The 16,281-nt window shown below is 34.4% G+C and overlaps 1 long non-coding RNA gene across 1 annotated transcript; it reads left to right on the top strand.

Annotated features, from left to right (window-relative positions):
• Positions 1-8,610: 8,610 nt before the first annotated feature.
• Positions 8,611-12,236, top strand: LOC125782363 (uncharacterized). The gene is made up of 4 exons (XR_007424996.1): positions 8,611-8,767; positions 8,939-9,049; positions 9,503-9,625; positions 10,774-12,236. It is a non-coding gene; the product is annotated as an uncharacterized LOC125782363 (long non-coding RNA).
• Positions 12,237-16,281: the final 4,045 nt, after the last annotated feature.

Genomic DNA, 16,281 nt, shown 5'->3' with positions numbered 1-16,281 from the left:
TGGTCCTAAAATGTGGCAGTGTCACAACATAGTACAGTAAAAAAAAAAATAAAAAATAAATAATAATAATAAATTAATTAATTAATTAATTAATTAATCAAAATCAGTTTAAAAACAATACAAAACTATTGAAATAATATATTAAAATAATAAAAGAGAAAAAAGAAATAAATAACTAATATATAAATTTATAACTAATGTAAGAAATAATAGGTAAGAATACATTAGATAAAGTTAAACAGGCAGATACAGTTAGCCCAGAGACCTAAACAAATGGAACAGGATTAATAGCTTTTTAATTTTCATCTAATCACTCTAAGAACCGTGTGTTGGCGTTGGAATACTCGACAGTGAATGTGGACATGCTGGTTCTGCTCAACTGATGGCCGTTTATCAGTTTCTGAGTTCTGGCTGCGCTTCAAACCTGCCAGTCAAAGGATGTATTAGAATCCTTCCTCTGAAGCGGAATATTCTGGCACTCCAGACTTGGAAGCTTCCCAGCTTTGTTTCTGCTTCAGTGCTGAAAGAGCTGGAGCTTCCAGGGTTCCAGTGATAGCAGGTAAGCAGGCGGTCAGAGACGATAAAAATACACAGCAGAGAGATTCAGAGCCAGTGACTGGAGCTAAATATGGACACACTGTGTGTATATACTAGTTCATACTCTTCAGTAGCACACTCTGAATGTAGGTATTATGATATACACTGAGGCTGAGCTACAGTCTCTCATTTTACACAGCTTGGTTGCCATAGAAACTGGTGCACAGTTTTACAAACTTTCTCCATCCCTTACAATAAAAAAGGCCTTTAAGATTTAAGCAAAAATCAACTACTGAAGGCAGAATGAGTGGAGGTAAACTTCTGTAGGCTGAATGGGTGGGGTTTAACCGTTGTAGGCTTAATGGGTGGGGATAAACTGCTGTAGGCTTAATGGGTGGGGATAAACTGCTGTAGGCTAAATGGGTGAGGATTAATCTGCTGTAGGCTAAATGGGTGAGGATTAATCTGCTTTGGCTAAATGGGTGGAGCTAAACTGCTGTAGGATGAATAAGTGGAGCTAAACTGCTGTAGGATGAATGGGTGAGGATTAATCTGCTGTAGGCTGAATGGGTGGAGATAAACTGCTGTAGGATGAATGGGTGGGGCTAAACTGCTGTAGGATGAATGGGTGGGTCTAAACTGCTGTAGGCTGAATGGGTGGGTCTAAACTGCTGTAGGATGAATGGGTGGAGCTAAACTGCTGTAGGATGAATGGGTGGGGCTAAACTGCTGTAGGATGAATGGGTGGGGCTAAACTGCTGTAGGATGAATGGGTGGAGCTAAACTGCTGTAGGCTGAATGGGTGGAGCTAAACTGCTGTAGGATGAATGGGTGGGTCTAAACTGCTTTAGGATGATTGGGTGGAGCTAAACTGCTGTAGGATGAATGGGTGGGGCTAAACTGCTGTAGGCTGAATGGAGCTAAACTGCTGTAGGATGAAGAGCTGGGGCTAAACTGCTGTAGGCTGAATGGGTGGAGCTAAACTGCTGTAGGCTGAATGGGTGGGGCTAAACTGCTGTAGGCTGAAGAGCTGGGGCTAAACTGCTGTAGGCTGAATGGGTGGGGCTAAACTGCTGTAGGCTGAATGGGTGGAGCTAAACTGCTGTAGGTTCAAAGTGTGGGTCTAAACTACTGTTGGCTGAATGGATGTGAATAAATGTTGTCTAAAGGACCAGGATTGAGAAACACTGATATAACAGTTGATGGATTCACGATTGGTGCACAATTTCATTGCAGTTAAAAATAAAAAGTAAAATGTATGTTACTACTTTATATTTTATATTTAATTAACAATATAATAAAGTATGTGAATATTATTTAATTTGTTGAGTGTAATTCAACATCTAATAATAAATATGTATTTCATGTGGTTATTTCATGAAAAGAATTACATAAAATATAATATATGGTGAAATATATCATCAACATGAAATGAAATAGCCTTTATTTAGATACTGATGTTTGAGCAAGAGCTAGAAGTGAATCTTACAGTACTTTAACCTGTCCCGGATTTTACTTGGCATTCATTTTTAATTTCTGCAACAAAAAAAACAGTGTCCTCATAAGGGTACAGTAGTTTATTTTATCATTTAAAAATGCAATTAGGTTCAGAAGGACCCCAATTAGTCCTCATATTTAATTTTATTTTTCTACAGTAAGTAAATAAACTAGTTTAAACATAAAATGGATGAGACTTTTTACGTGGCCCATGTTTTTGTCTGGATGGCTGATGTTTTCAATCAGTTTATTGTAATGTTGTCAATGTGGTCACTACATGGTACGGGCAGTGTCTCCACATGAGGCCAAAGGGTCAACGTTTAAAAAAAATTGTCATGGTACAGAGAAGATGAAATATAATGTTTCCATATGACGACGTGAAACCTCAAGAAGCTATAAGTAATCTCAACTTTAATCCTGTTAAATTAAACACAGTAGATACTGTATATATTTTATTAATCCTAAGAGAAGTTGAGGAAATACATTTGAGACTGTAATTCAATTATTGAAACTCAACATATTAGAGGCTGAACCTCTAATGACTTACAGTTTAAGACAAATGTGAGAATACATTTAAAACATTTATTTAAAAGAAATCAATTGTTTCTCAAAGTTCTCTAATTGAACATACCTTGCAGAATTTAGTTTGAGGATAGAACATGTACTGAACCAGTAAAAAGTTTGAAAAAACCTTAAATTCAGTGTTTTTTCAAAGAAGTACCTTAGATGACAGCTTTGAACATCTTGGCTCTTGGATTTTCTCTGTCAGGCCTGAGTTACCTGGAATGGCTTTCAGTTAACAGCTGCGCCTCGTCAAGAGTTAATTACTTGAATTTCTTGCCTCTTAATGTGTTTGAGAGCATCAGTTGTAAAGTTGTGAAGAGGTAGAGTTCATATACAATGTAGGAAAACTAGAAAAACATTAAATAATTCATATAATTACAGTCCATTCTGTAATTCGTTCAAATTGTTATTTTAATTAGTTTAATGATAACTTTAAAGTGTTCAGTAAGAGCTATATATTTCTATACCCACACTACTAGCACATTATTAATATTGGAATAAGGTAGGATCTGAAGCTAAAAGTGTAATGTTCTCCTCCTCTGGCAGAAGGTTCTGGGTTTGAGGGCATCATATTGGAGCAGTACTATGAAGGTCTGTAAACAATAGCTATCTGTGGATGTGGAGGGAAAGCATATGGCTGATTTATTAGGACAGGTATTGCATTGTGTTTGTGGAGAGGTGGGAGGAACAGGTGCTAACGATAAACAAACCCTCAGTATAATGAGCTCACTGGCTGCAGCCAGGCTGGAGCTCTGCTCTCATTTCCACATGATGAAATCGTACCTTCAGAAACCGTCCAACAATGTCCAGAAAAACCAACAACCACAATAAACACTTCAATTAAAACCAGCAACTTTAAAACTCCTATATTAAACTAGCAATTACATTAAAGTTCCCATATTAAACTAGTATTTAGATTAAAGTTCCCATATTAAACTAGTATTTAGATTAAAGTTCCCATATTAAACTAGTATTTAGATTAAAGTTCCCATATTAAACTAGCAATTACATTAAAGTTCCCATATCAAACTAGCAATTACATTAAAGTTCCCATATTAAACTAGCAATTACATTAAAGTTCCCATATTAAACTAGAAATTACATTAAAGTTCTCATATTAAACTAGTATTTAGATTAAAGTTCTCATATTAAACTAGCAATTCGATTTAAGTTCCCATATCAAACTAGCAATTACATTAAAGTTCCCATATTAAACTAGAAATTACATTAAAGTTCCCATATTAAACTAGTATTTAGATTAAAGTTCCCATATTAAACTAGTATTTAGATTAAAGTTCTCATATTAAACTAGTATTTAGATTAAAGTTCCCATATTAAACTAGAAATTACATTAAAGTTCTCATATTAAACTAGAAATTACATTAAAGTTCCCATATTAAACTAGAAATTACATTAAAGTTCCCATATTAAACTAGTATTTAGATTAAAGTTCTCATATTAAACTAGTATTTAGATTAAAGTTCTCATATTAAACTAGTATTTAGATTAAAGTTCTCATATTAAACTAGCAATTACATTAAAGTTCCCATATTAAACTAGCAATTACATTAAAGTTCCCATATTAAACTAGTATTTAGATTAAAGTTCTCATATTAAACTAGCAATTACATTAAAGTTCCCATATTAAACTAGTATTTAGATTAAAGTTCTCATATTAAACTAGCAATTCGATTTAAGTTCCCATATTAAACTAGCAATTAGACTAAAGCACCCATTTTAAACTAGAAATTAAAGATCCCACATTAAACTAGTAATTAGATTACAAGGTCTCAGATTAAACAAGCTAGTAGATTACAGGTTTGATATTAAACTAGCAATTAGATTAAAGTACCCATATAAAACTAGAAATTAGATTAAAGTACCATAATAAACTAGCAATTAGATTAAATGTCTGATATTAAACCAGCAATTAGATTAAAGGTCTGATATTACACTAGCAATTAGATTAAAGTACCCATATAAAACTAGAAATTAGATTCAATTACCATATTAAACCAGCAATTAGATTAAAGTTTCCACATTAAACAGCATGGCTGACTTAAAATGGCTTCCCTTTCTAGACTCCCCCTACAGGTGTCTCTACCTACTCTGTAGCTCTGCCCCTTTGTCAGTTGGGCAATACCATTACTACAGGGTAGGGGCACCTTAAAGGTACACACATATATACAAACACACAAATACATACATTAATGCCGACATTACACCACATTTACATACAGATTTTTGGACATGTCACTAGATTAAGTGACAGTAAGTATTAACATATTGTTGTTCTAACTTTTCTCGTCGCCAGGTGTTCCACTAAGGAGCCCTCCCCATCTTGTAGCACATCCGGAGCTCCAAAGATACTACAAGAAGGGGAGTTAACATGGCCGCCATTCCCCAGGAAGCCCCCCTCAAGGACAACAACCAGGTTAGTATATTTATACACCTAAAATGTTTAAATGTTTCCCCAGCAATACTGGTGATGTGACCAGGCCTCTGCCATCATCACAAGGTCCCACATAAACTAACAATTAGATTAAAGATCCCATATTAAACTAGCTATTAGATTAATGATCCCATATTAAACTAGCTATTAGATTAAAAGGGTCCATATTAAACTAGCTATTAGATTAAAAGGGTCCATATTAAACTAGCTATTAGATTAAAGGGTCCATATTAAACTAGCAATTATATTAAAGTTCTCATATTGAACTAGCAATTTGATTACAGGTCTCATATTAAACTTGTTGATTAAAGTTCACATTTTTAACTACTAAACAATTAGATTAAAGGTATGTAAGAAAGTTTTTTCTTGTGGTAGTGCAGGTGACTGTTAAGTAGTGGAAAGTGGGATTTGCCACAGGAAGAACAGCCAAAATACCTCCAGGTCAATTCCAACATTAAAGTGGTTTTATTAATAACATCAGTAACATAGCTAACGCACTGCTAAAGTTAGTATGCTAGCTAGCTCTTTGTTAACCTTAGTTCTCTTCGCAGTAATATAGCTACCTAACTCTTTGCTAAAGTTAGTCTTAGCTTACCTAGCTCCCTGGTAACCTTTGTTTTCTCCCTGGTAATGTTCGCTAGCTCGCTGCTAATATTAGCTAGCTTAACCTTAGTTCACTCTCTGGATTAAATGTTTACGGTGGGCCACTGTGTTTTCTCACCGGCATTAAAAGCACATCTGAGCGCCTGTCTGAAAATTTAATACCTACTGCAAATTTGAGACATTTTAAGACTTTTAAAGGACTTTTTAATCAGATTAAAGTTCCCATATTAAACTAGCAATTAAATGAAAGATCCCACATTAAACTAGCAATTAGACTAAATATTCCATATTAAACTAGAAAATAGATTAAAGAACCCCACATTAAACTATAAATTAGAATAAAGTACCCGCATTACACTATAAATTAGTATAAAGTACTCACATTAAACTATAAATTAGTATAAAGTACTCACATTAAACTATAAATTAGAATAAAGTACTCACATTAAACTATAAATTAGAATAAAGTACCCGCATTAAACTATAAATTAGAATAAAGTACTCACATTAAACTATAAATTAGAATAAAGTACTCACATTAAACTATAAATTAGAATAAAGTACTCACATTAAACTATAAATTAGAATAAAGTACTCACATTAAACTATAAATTAGAATAAAGTACCCGCATTAAACTATAAATTAGAATAAAGTACTCACATTAAACTATAAATTAGTATAAAGAACCCCACATTAAACTATAAATTAGAATAAAGTACTCACATTAAACCATAAATTAGTATAAAGTACGCGCATTAAACTATAAATTAGAATAAAGTACCCGCATTAAACTATAAATTAGTATAAAGTACCCGCATTAAACTATAAATTAGAATAAAGTACCTGCATTAAACTATAAATTAGAATAAAGTACTCACATTAAACTATAAATTAGAATAAAGTACTCACATTAAACTATAAATTAGAATAAAGTACTCACATTAAACTATAAATTAGAATAAAGTACTCACATTAAACTATAAATTAGAATAAAGTACCCGCATTAAACTATAAATTAGAATAAAGTACTCACATTAAACTATAAATTAGAATAAAGTACTCACATTAAACTATAAATTAGAATAAAGTACCCGCATTAAACTATAAATTAGAATAAAGTACCTGCATTAAACTATAAATTAGAATAAAGTACTCACATTAAACTATAAATTAGAATAAAGTACTCACATTAAACTATAAATTAGAATAAAGTACTCACATTAAACTATAAATTAGAATAAAGTACTCACATTAAACTATAAATTAGTATAAAGTACTCACATTAAACTATAAATTAGAATAAAGTACTCACATTAAACTATAAATTAGAATAAAGTACTCACATTAAACTATAAATTAGAATAAAGTACTCACATTAAACTATAAATTAGAATAAAGTACTCACATTAAACTATAAATTAGAATAAAGTACCCGCATTAAACTATAAATTAGAATAAAGTACTCACATTAAACTATAAATTAGTATAAAGAACCCCACATTAAACTATAAATTAGAATAAAGTACTCACATTAAACCATAAATTAGTATAAAGTACGCGCATTAAACTATAAATTAGAATAAAGTACTCACATTAAACTATAAATTAGAATAAAGTACCCGCATTAAACTATAAATTAGAATAAAGTACTCACATTAAACTATAAATTAGTATAAAGAACCCCACATTAAACTATAAATTAGAATAAAGTACTCACATTAAACCATAAATTAGTATAAAGTACCCGCATTAAACTATAAATTAGAATAAAGTACCCGCATTAAACTATAAATTAGTATAAAGTACCCGCATTAAACTATAAATTAGAATAAAGTACTCACATTAAACTATAAATTAGAATAAAGTACCCGCATTAAACTATAAATTAGAATAAAGTACCCGCATTAAACTATAAATTAGTATAAAGTACCCGCATTAAACTATAAATTAGAATAAAGTACCTGCATTAAACTATAAATTAGAATAAAGTACCTGCATTAAACTATAAATTAGAATAAAGTACTCACATTAAACTATAAATTAGAATAAAGTACCCGCATTAAACTATAAATTAGTATAAAGTACCCGCATTAAACTATAAATTAGTATAAAGTACCCGCATTAAACTATAAATTAGAATAAAGTACCTGCATTAAACTATAAATTAGAATAAAGTACTCACATTAAACTATAAATTAGAATAAAGTACTCACATTAAACTATAAATTAGAATAAAGTACCCGCATTAAACTATAAATTAGAATAAAGTACTCACATTAAACTATAAATTAGAATAAAGTACCCGCATTAAACTATAAATTAGAATAAAGTACCCGCATTAAACTATAAATTAGTATAAAGTACCCGCATTAAACTATAAATTAGAATAAAGTACTCACATTAAACTATAAATTAGTATAAAGTACTCACATTAAACTATAAATTAGTATAAAGTACCTGCATTAAACTATAAATTAGTATAAAGTACCTGCATTAAACTATAAATTAGAATAAAGTACTCACATTAAACTATAAATTAGAATAAAGTACTCACATTAAACTATAAATTAGAATAAAGTACTCACATTAAACTATACATTAGATTAAAGTACCCATATTAAACTATAAATTAAAGTGCCCATATTAATCTAGACATTAGATTAAAGTACCCATACTAAAATATTAAACAATTGAATTAAAGGTCTTTAAAAAAGGTTTTCCTTGTGGTAGTGCAGGTGAGTGTAAGGTAGTGGAAAGTGGAATTCGCTACAGAAAGAACAGCCAAAACACCTCCAGGTCAATTCTAACAAAGTTTATTATTAATCAATAATGACAAAAAAAATCAAAAAAGAAAAATATAAATAAAATGGAAATAAAATGGGTCAAATCAAAAAAGAAAATTCTAGCCCTTTTAACCAGCAGTCTTATTCACCGAATTAATCCTGTCTTTCAGCAGAACAGAAACTGTTAAACTCCTGCAGCTTGGCCGACTCAAAATGGCTTCCCTTTCTAGACTCCCCCTACAGGTGTCTCTACCTGCCCTTTTATTCCTGTAGCTCCGCCCCTTTCTCAATTGGGCAATACCATTACTACAGGGTAGGGGCACCTTAAAGGTACACACACACACACACACACACACATATATATATATATATATATATATATACAAACACACAAATACATACATTAATGCCGACATTACACTACATTTACACACAGATTTTTGAACATGTCACTAGATGGAAAGTGTAACACATTTTTGTTCTAACTTTTCTCGTCCCCAGGTGTTCCAGTAAGGAGTCTCTGGTAGCACATCCGGAGCTCCAAAGATACTACAAGAAGGGGAGTTAACATGGCCGCCATTCCCCAGGAAGCGCCTTAAGGACAACAACCAGGTTAGTATAGTTAGTCTGTTTATACATTTATAATGTTTAATTGATGTCCCCAGCAGTACTGTTGATGTGACCAGGCCTCTACCATCATCAATTAGATTAAAGATCCCATAATAAACTAGCGATTAGATTAAAAGGCCAATATCAAACCAGAAAGCAGATTAAACTAGAAAACATTAGTAAATAAGTCTGAATACAAATGCCCTGTAATAAACCAAAAGTCCTATATTTAAAAAGTGTTACAGGCCTCATATTAACCAGCAGAGATTAATTTATAGATTAAAGAGTCAGATTGCAGGGTGACAGTGTATAACACTAATCTGTACACACTGATATGCTAATTGGTTTTCATATGCATTCAGTAATTGTTAGTAAAGTGTAATATCTTGTTTAATGGACTGTGTTTGTGGTCCGGGGTTGGAGGGTGTTGTGTGTAAGTGTGTGATACTGTGTCAGGTCGTGGTGGTAATGATGGCGGATGTGGAGGTCGGTGAGGGTGCTCTGGGTAAGTCACACACAATGAGGAGTGTGCCCACGCTGCAGCAGTGCGCGGGTAGAGAGGCTGGTGTTGCCCAACAGGTAAAAACAGACCCACCGTTACAGCTCTCACACAGCACTGCCACCCAACACCACCCAAACACTGATTACACCAGGGCTACTCACACACAGCCTAATGACAATTATAGATAATACCATTATAAAGAGTAAAATGTGCTTATTTTTATTTAATAGGTAGGCATGATGATAGTAAAAAAGATATAAAAGTGAATAAAAAAGTGATGGAGGAAAAGAATCAGAGAATGAATGAGAGTGAGAGTGAACGAATGAGAGAGTAAATAAGTGAGGGAGTGAAAAGGGACTGAAGTTTGAGTGCAAGTGAGAGTAAACAAATGAGTGAGGGCGTGAGGGAGTTAAGGAGTGAGTTAATGAATGAGTCAGTAAATGAGTGAGTTAATGAGTGATTGAGTAAATAAGTGAGGGAGTTAATGAATGAGTCAGTAAATGAGTGATTGCGTAAATGAGTGAGGAAGTTGAATTAGTAAAAAGTGAATCAGTAAAAGAATGAGTGAGTAAATTAGTGAGTAAAGGAGTTAATGAATGACATTAAATGAGTGAGTGAGTAAGTGAGTGAGGAAACTAGTGAATGAGTGAGTAAATGAATTAGGGGCTTAATAAGTGAGTGAGTAAATGAGTAAGTATGTAAATAAGTAAGTAAGTAAATGAGTGAGTGATTCGGTTAGTGTGGGAGTTGGTGAATTAGTAAAAGAATAAGTGAGTAAATGAGTAAGGGAATTAATGAATTAGACAGTGTGAGAGTGAAAAATGTGAAAGTGAGTGAATAAGTAAAAGGGGAATGAGTAAATGAATGAGAAATTGATGAATGAGTGAAATAAATGAATTGGTCAAAGAGTGATTAAGTAAGTAAGTTGTAGAGAAAGAGTAAAGAAGTCACAAAGTAATTGATTGAGTAATTAATATATTAATTAATTTGAGAATAAATTGAGTGAGTGAATGAAAAATAAAGTGAGTAAATGAGAGAATGTGTATTCTGTATGTGTAAATAAACCAGTAAATAAATAAATGAATGAGAAAATAAGAGTAAGGGTATGGTAAATGGTGTTGAGTGTACAGTAAATTCTCCCTCTCTCACTCTCTCTCTCTGTCTTTCTCTCTCTCCCTCTCTCCCCCGCCCTCTCTCTTTCCATCCCCTAAATGGATGGAAACAGAATGTCCACAGCCGACTGATTGAGGTCCAGTCTTCTGACCAGTTGACCTGAAGCTGCTCATCTCTGATTGGTTCCCGGCCATTGTCCAGCCTTTCATCTGAAGGTCATCTGGATCCAGTAGAGGGGGACAGATAACCGGTCGAGATTAGGACTGAGATTGGCTGGGCTCGTCGTGATAGAGCAGTTCTGACATCACATGACTAGAGAATGGAGCCTGTGGAGGAGGTGCTACAGATAGAATGGAATATGTGGTATAGATGGAGGTAGGTGTGGTAGTGGTGGTGGTAGAAGTAGTGATAGGAGTGGTATTGATTGTAGTAGATGTAGTATAGATGGTGGTATAGGTGGTGTACATGGTGCCATTGATTGTGGCAGAGGTGCTATAGATGGCCGTATTGATTATGGTAGAGGTGGTATAGATGGTGGTATTGATTGTGGTAAAGCTGGTACAAATAGTGGTATTGGTGGTGATAGGGGTGGTATAGATGGTGGTATTTATTATGGTAGAGGTGGTATAGATGGTGGTAGAGGTGGCGATAAGGGTGGTATAGATGGTGGTATTGATTATGGTAGAGGTGGTATTGATTATGGTAGAGATTGTATAGATGGTGGTATTGATTATGGTAGGGGTGGTATAGATGGTGGTAGAGGTGGCGATAAGGGTGGTATAGATGGTGGTATTGATTATGGTAGAGGTGGTATTGATTATGGTAGAGATTGTATAAATGGTGATATTGATTATGGTAGAGGTGGTATAGATGGTGGTATTGGTTATGGCAGAGGTGGTATTGATGGTGGTATTGACTGTGGTAGAGGTGGTATAAATGGTGGTATAGATGGTGTTATTGATTATGGTAGAGATTGTATAGATGGTGGTATTGATTATGGTAGAGGTGGTATACGTAGATGGTGGTAGAGGTGGCCATAGGGGTGGTATAGATGGTGATATTGATTATGGTAGAGGTGGTATAGATGGTGGGATTGGTTATGGCAGAGGTGGTATAGATGGTGGTATTGACTGTGGTAGAGGTGGTATAAATGGTGGTAGAGGTGGTGATAAGGTTGCCATTGATTAATGTTAAAGGTGGTATAGATGGTGGTTTTGATTGTGGTAGAGGTGGTATAGATGGTGGTACAGGTGGTGAATAGGGGTAGTATAGATGGTGGTATTGATTGTGGTAGATGTGGTGATAGGGTTGGTATAGATGGTGGTATTGATTGTGGTAGAGGTTGTATTGGTTGTAGTAGAGGTGATATAGATGGTGATACCAATGGTGGTAGAGGTGAATCTGGTAGTTGCCAGGTACAAGACAGGAATCGGACCGAGCCATTTGTTTCAACACCCCGGTTGCCAAGAGTAATACAGTAATCGGCTTGAGCTGCCCATGCCAATGCTCTGGTTGCCGAGTTCTGACTGATGCTATCTGTTTAACACTGCTATCTTAAATCTAACCTGAAACATTCCCACATGTCCAAACTTTTCTTTAAAACTGTACATCCTTAGACACTGCTAAAAAGAGGTCACATTAAATATGGTACTCATAATTTAATTAAGGTTCCAGACAATGGGCCACTCTCAATCCAGAGCTAGAACCCCTCACACCCAAATTCCTCTGCTGATAAATCTGATCAACTGTAGATCACCGTTCTGTCACCGTCCACCTCCAGTCTCACAGTTTAGACTTCCTGTAAGAGCTCACTGAGCATCCCATAATAAGGATGGTTGACAGGGCTGAGAATAGTGCTGGGTATTTCTACCGCAGTGTTGTTGGACGGTCTGCCACCTTCTCTGAGACGTACTGTGAGTCATAGCGTCCAGAAAGTTCTGAAGTTCACTACACTTTAACATACAGTGTAAGTTCAGCAAAACTTAACAAGTGATAGAAGTATATGTACAGTACAGCAATTAGCATGATGCTAATTATCTTACAGCTACCATTTCATAAACTGTAATTTGTACATGTTGGTACATTTGATACTCTGAACAGCCAGAAAACACTACGTCTGGCCAGTCCGGCCACTTGCAAATCTGATCTGACCACTGCAAATAACATTGTGCAAAATCATGTCAACAGACCTGATTTGAGAAACATATCAAGTTTTATTGTATAACATCTCTAAAAATTCAAAATCCATTTTTTTCCAATCTGAACAAATATTTGGAATTGATTTGATGAGGCACGGAATATGAGCATAGCCTAATAATGCCTAAAGTCTTATCTTGACTTTTACAGTTCCCCTAAAGCTGGAGAAACATTACACAACTTTTAACCTGATTTTAACCCAGATTTTCAGTTGTGTTGAGTCTGTGTTAGTTGAATTGAGATTTTAGGCAGAATCCAGTGGTGTAAACTCTTCACCAACTCCAGTTTGAACCCCATTATCTATCTTAAAAAGTGTTTTTCTGGTGGTCAGATGTTCCTAGCAAATACGCTGTAAAAATAAAAAAGTAAAGAAAACTCAAAATATTAAGGCAACTTACTGCACTACATTTTTTAGTTTTGAGACCAACTCAGTCTTTTAAGTTTTGAAAAAAAAAAAAATAATAATAATAACATGCAGTTGTACCAACCAGAAATATTTAACCCAGATCATATGTATTAAAACTTTAAATATTAAATCTCACCAACTTAAAAATGTAATTTGTTTCTTTTGTTGGCCTGATTTAAATTCTACAAAATGTGTACTGCAAGTTTTGCTGACTATCCTTTAGGACCAACTAAAAAAATAAAATGTTTTACATGAATCAAAATCATTTAGTGGGTGCAACACTATACTTCTGTTAATTTAACATAGCAACTGGGTAATTGGAATTTATGACTATCACATATCCACCTTATTGTCAGTTATGTAAAACTACTGCAATTAATGCAAATGTAACCAGACTGACGTGGCAACACAGAATATAGTAACCTGCTCTTATGAGCTTCAACACTGAGGCCAGGCCGTTACTATTATGTAACAGATATGCAAATTCCAAGAGAAGGCAGCTTGTGGAGAATGCTTACACACTGATGGTGAATGAGAGGTGTAAGGACACGCCCAATATGCAAATAGTGTGATTAACATTGCTCCATAGACCCCGATCAAATAAAGGGTCAAACTGAGCATGTGCAGAGTAGTTGGCATGGCCTCGACTAAGGTTAGCTACAATATGTAAATTTTGCCAACACAGATTATTTATTTGGACCAACTTTTAACAAGAAACTAAATAAAGTAAGTTGGGGTGATTAGTTGCTATATTTTAGGGTGCAATTCAATATTTCTCATTTAGCTTACTTACAAATCACATTAAGCAGAACAATTTTAAGTTTTGTTTTTTACAGTGTAGGATATAATTTAAAGTCATTCTCAGCCTTTAATATCTAACCATAGACATAAAATCATGCTAGATGCATATTACTGAAGCAACCGAACCAACAAAACACAAAAAAAAAACACAGTCGGTCAGGAAAAAAAGTAATTACAGCCTTTTATTCTAATTTTCCATTTCATCATATAATGCTCGTGCTTTTGCAGCCTCTGGAGTCTCTACTGCTGCACCATTTGTAGCCGCCCAAATGTTTTTTTGTCCTCCAGCTCTTTATGTAATGTGTACAGACCATGCTGACCATGTCTCCCAACCCACAACTTTACCCAACAACATTTTTTTCGTTTTGCTTTTTATTTGCTTCTGCACAAATAGCAGCACAAACAATGACTGCAGCAAGCTTATGCACCTCCATGTTGGAATCTGAATCTCCTAAGTAATGGTGGTACATGTGGTCAAGAATCTAGTCGTTTAGTCCTTCACCCCCCAGTCGTGTAGTGTGTGCTCTATTTTAGTTCAGATTATTTAAAAATCATCAAAAAACAGTAGTGTAGTTTAAAATGTCAAACCTGTTTATAATCTGCTCCTACTGGAAAAGTTGTGTAGTATATCCAAGGCCTAAACTGCAATTTGTCAAAAACAGCTTTAGCATTTTTGGAGTTAAAGGCTAAACAGCAGCTAATATGAAATTGTCAAACATATAAATACAGCCCAAGCTGAGTTACTAGCTTGTGATTATCGATGGTTAAAAAAACATTTCTACACAAATTTAAGGAATACACCTTAAAAGACTTTTATTTGGCAACGCTTGCTGTCAGAGTCTGTCATACGTGACGTAGATAATGGAAAACAAGCCAAGAAGTTGAGCCAGCTTAACTAAAGATGATGCAAAATTAAATTTCGAAAAAGTGGACAAAATTTGTGAAATTTTAAAGGGCACACTAGAAAGGGCCATCTGGAAGCAACCCCGCCAGGAAAAGCATCCCCTCTCAGGTTATTGATTAATGAAATTAGACGTATTCAAGTTTAATTGGTCAAAATAACTAATGTCAGGGGTTTGTCTCAGCTTTTAATTCAATTGACACAGCTTTTTCTTGGAGGGGGTGCACAATTCAGCACAACACCGGACTGCATGATGACAGGATGTTAAAACTGGTGCTTTTCAACAATATGGGCAAGTAAAGATGTTTAATTAAAAATGTACAAGATCCTCTGTGGTCATGCAAGTAAACAGACTAAGTGCTATTACTTCGCCCAGTTTTGTTGCCATTAATTAGCCTTGCTAGTTAGTTATAAAGCTAATCACACACCGTGCTCAGAGCCGTCCTCACCTGCAGTTGGAAAAGTGGAGCTGCAAAGCTCAGTGGCTTACAGGCTAAAACTAGTTCAGGTAGTTGAATTAAGGAGATTTATAGAGTTGTTTATATGAAGTTGAATTTCTAATCTATACTAACTTGCAGATGTCTTGAATAGCTTACTGTGAAGTCTCTATTGTTTGTTATTTACTTAGCGTTAGCATTAGTTAGCATAGCCTAATATAGGTTAGCTATCTAGATGCCTGGCTAGCTCACCTAGATATGTGATACATTTATGTTCTGCTTTCTGCTTTTGTGGCTAAAATGTCAGGAACAAATATCATTGTTTTGTACAGCCTCGCCCACAATCACTGCAGATTTGTCTTCTTCGACAATTTAAATATCTTTAGAATCTGAAAAACCAGCACTGAAAAATTTCCAGTCTAAGTCTGCCATAGCTAACAGTGTTTTACAGCGGTGCTATTCACCACCAGTTTTCCACCAGTGACGTCAGTTGGTCTCTTTCTAGAATTTCTGTAGCAACTCGTATTTTTCCATAAATTTACTAGAATTCATTTATTTTAAAGTAAATTAAATATGTGATTAACATTTTTAAATCATGTTTACATTTTTAGAAGCTAACAATGTGAAATCTTCAAGGACACGTGTGGAACATGGCTTCCGGGTGGGCATGGATTCTAAGTGTCCCCAATGAGCTCCATTGTTATTGCCCACACTCCATAAGGGGCCATAAGGGGCCAACATGAAACCCGTAGATATACCTTTCTGTGCCCTGTTTTTATAAATTCCATGGGACATGGTATTATAAGCTCCATGTCATTAGTAGATTTTTTTTTTTTTGCTAAGAGTGTACTCAGTACAGTTTTAGAAAACACGTAAGAA

Source organism: Astyanax mexicanus, chromosome 17, assembly GCF_023375975.1.
Source record: "Astyanax mexicanus isolate ESR-SI-001 chromosome 17, AstMex3_surface, whole genome shotgun sequence".
Taxonomy (NCBI): domain Eukaryota; kingdom Metazoa; phylum Chordata; class Actinopteri; order Characiformes; family Acestrorhamphidae; genus Astyanax; species Astyanax mexicanus.
Note: the sequence above shows the minus strand (reverse complement) of the source record. Positions and strands in the feature narration are given on the sequence as shown.